Below are 4,102 nucleotides of genomic sequence, written 5' to 3' on the forward strand. Positions count from 1 at the left end.
TCATGTAAGCAAAGGGAGCAGGACTTTGGGCATTTTAAAGCAATGGTGGGAAAAAAACAAAGAGTAGGAGAAGTCCAACAGAGACGTAAGAGGTCTTCTGTGCAAAATTTATCCATCTAAAGACAAACACAACTGGTTCGTCCAAGATCGAGGCAGTCCAGGCTCAGAAACGCTTGATCCAATCTTCTCAAATCCGTTTTGGTCATGGAGAATCCAGGCTCACTTAACAAGGGAGGGTGCAGATGCTACCTCTGCGCCCGAGAGAGCAGATGCTTCCACGGCGACCGAAACGTCCCAGGCGGCCACCGTAGTAGCCGCCACCGATGCGTCCGACACCTCCAGGGGCACATGGGGTGTTGCCTCCAACGGCGACGGGCTCACAGCTGGCGGAGAGGATGGGACCAGGGAGGGTGACCACAACTGGAGGGGGCTGGATGACCACCTCAGATGTTGGGATCTGGTTGATGCAGGAGGGGATGACTCCGGCCAGGGTCCCCAGGTTTCTTGAGCTTTCGACCAAGGCACCACCTCCGTAGCCATAGCCCAAACCGCCGCCATAACCCAAACCGTAACCTCCATAGCCGAGACCACAGCCAAGACCCCTGGAACCGGCTGATCCGAAGCCAACAACTGGGGCGGATGCGCAAGATGGCACAGCACAAGCGGGTCCACAATAAGCCATGGCTGGATGGATGGAAGAGCTGTTGGAAGAAGAACAAGCATAGGTTTTGTAATTCACACAGAGCATGAATTGCATCAAAAATAAAAAAAAAAGACAGCTAAGAAAGGCGTCTGAAGTGCAGGGGACTCACCAGAGAGACTCTTGGAGAAGCAGTCAAGAGGAGCAGATGAAGCTGATGGAAGCTCTCAGCATGAGAAGCTCTTTTATACTGTTTTTCTGTCCCCGCCGCTCACTTAGAGACGCCCCTTTTTGCCTCTGGCATTGATTAATGTTTGGGCACAGCCCCAACTCTTTATCCCAAATTACTTTAATAATAGGAAATGAACATGAGTTGAAGACTTAGCATTTTATCACTCCCACAAGATGCAGTTGGCACTTTGAACTTCCTTCCTTCCTCCTTTCCTTCCTTCCTTCCTTTTCTTTCTCTTTCTTTCTTTCTTTCTTTCTTTCTTTCTTTCTTTCTTTCTTTTTTTCTTTCTTTCTTGCTTGCTTGCTTTTTCTTTCTTCTAAATGCACTTTATTTCTAGCCTTGCTGAATACAAAACAGCATTCATATGTCCTGTTTATAATTTCAAATTTCAAGATTTCATTCAATTTTTTGATTGCTACTGACATTTCTTTCTCCTCATCCCTATTGCATCAGGAGCAATGATTAGAATCACTGATCTACTATAAAAGTAATAGCAATATTCAATAAAGATTTATTTGATTTTTATTCAAGCTGTCCATTCAGAAGATAGAGGTCAGAGTTTGGAGAGAAAGGGAGAAAAAGAGAGTGTCAAAGGGAGGGAGAGAGGGAGAGGGGGAGGGGCAGAGGGAGGGAGAGAGAGAGGGACAATGGGAGAGAGAGAGAGAGAGTGAGAAAGTGGACCGAACAGGCTGCTACATAAAGTTTGGAAGCTTTCATAGGGGGCCTTCAGAGAGAGGCTGGATGGTCACCTCTCCCAGAGTGATATAGCGGAACCTGTATAGAACAAATGTGGGAATATAGAGGTCCCTTCAAACTCTGTGGTTCCAGAGAAGAAAGTGAGATTTATCTATCCTGCTAAGCCATGTTAACTAAGTTTTTTGAACAAACCATATTTATCAGAGCTTGAGAACCTATGTACCAACAGCAGGATGTGATCTTCACACTGCTCCAAATGTGCTCCAGAACAGACATGTTTTCACGACTCAATGAACGCTTACTAAAGTTGGGTTGTTCAAACATTTGGGTTAAGTAGTTCAGTAAGGGGGACCATCATGGAGAACGTTTCAACTCTGAGCTTCTGGAGTTGGTGGATGGGACCTCCAGGATGCTTCCCCCTCCAGTTATCACTGCAAAGTAGAGTCAATCTGGAGCAGGTAGCTTCAGGTTCAAGGTGAACTTGGGTGAACTGGTTTTAAACAAGGGCTTGAGAATACTAATTTTGTATTTTCCCATGGATTAGGAAGGTTCAGAGATACCTGCAGGGTCACAAGCGCTCCACCTTGAAGTCAAAGGTATCCCTGAGTCGCTGTGTTGATCCACAAAAAGGTTGTCATTTTCACAGAGTCGCTACTGAGGACAATAAGCCAGCTTTGATCTTGCCTCATGGGTGTTGCTCACTTCCAAGATCAGATAAACAGAAACATCTGACTTGCATACTTGAAAGGAAGAACAGGAGTAGTGGTAGCTTATTTGTGGTGACCTGAGTGATTAACGCACCTCACAACAGCAATTTGACAGTTTGTGCTGAGCGGAGTCCTTTTTTCTTCCCCTTCTTTTTCTTTTGAATGCCGGAAATGCAGATTGTAGGAAGCCAACTAAAATGCTAATGAGTCCCATCTTCCTGGGGGCACAGAGGGAATGGTATAAAAGCTCCCTCTGCCCTCTGCAGTGCCATCAGCTTCTGCTTGACTCTCCTGTCTTCACTTCTTCTCTCTGAAGCAGGTAAGAGTTTCTACTCAGAGAGAATCCCTCCTGGTTGCGAGCAGATGAGGTAGACCTTCAACCCAGAATCTGAGATTCTTCCAGATTTGGATCTCATGATAGGCAAGAAGGCTTCTGAATGTTTCTGCTTTCAGAACCAGTTTCTCCCTGAAGGACTAGAAGAGCTTCATGTTGAGTTTCTTCCTTTTTCCTTCTCTGTTTTTTGCTCACCACCCTTAAAGAACAGGCTTTATGGTTAGGGCCCTGGAGAGCAAGCCAACCTTTTCGAGATCGCTGAGGTAGATCTTCAAGTAAAAATCAGAGATTCTTCCAAACAGTCTAGAATGCTTCTCAATGCTTTCAAGAAGACTTTTTCCAGGCTTGCTATTTGATTTTTCTTGGCAAGGTTATATAACAGGATGCTTCTGGATTCTTCCAGAACCCTTCGCTTTTCCTTCTCACCATTGGGAGTGGAAGGCCTTTGGTCAAGGGCCATCACATTGGATCCAAAGCAGACTGGGGGAGATGAGAGAAAACCAGACCTTTTCTTTAGGTTTTTCTTCTCCCCTCTAAGAAAAGGAAGAGTTGAGCTTCCAGCTCTGCCTTCCAAGGTCCATGGCCCATACTGGTGAGCCACTTGGCCATCTTAGGTCGAAGAAGCCCAATTTGAAAAGGTTAGTTAGAGGTTACCATTCATCCCAGTTCTAGCAAATCCAATTTTATTAAAGTTATCCTTTTGGGTGACAGAACAAGCAAGGGATACGATGGTAAAAGGGAACGAGGGCAATTCTCACAATCTCTCTCTATTTTCTACATTAGACTCACCTCGAAACTCAACACCATGGCTTACTGTGGACCCGCTTGTGCTGTGCCATCTTGCGCATCTGCCCCAGTTGTTGGCTTCGGATCAGCCGGTTCCAGGGGTCTTGGCTGTGGTCTCGGCTATGGAGGTCTTGATTACGGTTTGGGTTATGGCGGTGGTTTGGGCTATGGCTACGGAGGTGGTGCCTTGGTCGAAAGCTCAAGAAACCTGGGCACCCTGGCCGGAGTCATCCCCTCCTGCATCAACCAGATCCCAGCATCTGAGGTGACCATCCAGCCCCCTGCAGTCGTGGTCACCCTCCCTGGTCCCATCCTCTCCGCCAGCTGTGAGCCCGTCGCCGTTGGAGGCAACACCCCATGTGCCCCTGGAGGTGTCGGACGCATCGGTGGCGGCTACTACGGCGGCCGCCTGGGACGTTTCGGTCGCCGTGGAAGCATCTGCTCTCTCGGGCGCAGAGGTAGCATCTGCACCCTCCCCTGTTAAGATAACCCGGACTCTCCATGACCAAAACGGATTTGAGAAGATTGGATCAAGCGTTTCTGAGCCTGGACTGCCTCGATCTTGGACGAACCAGTTGTGTTTGTCTTTAGATGGATAAATTTTGCACAGAAGACCTCTTACGTCTCTGTTGGACTTCTCCTACTCTTTGTTTTTTTCCCACCATTGCTTTAAAATGCCCAAAGTCCTGCTCCCTTTGCTTACATGA

Source organism: Protobothrops mucrosquamatus, unplaced genomic scaffold, assembly GCF_001527695.2.
Source record: "Protobothrops mucrosquamatus isolate PMUCROS unplaced genomic scaffold, P.Mucros_1.0 scaffold154, whole genome shotgun sequence".
Classification (NCBI taxonomy): domain Eukaryota; kingdom Metazoa; phylum Chordata; class Lepidosauria; order Squamata; family Viperidae; genus Protobothrops; species Protobothrops mucrosquamatus.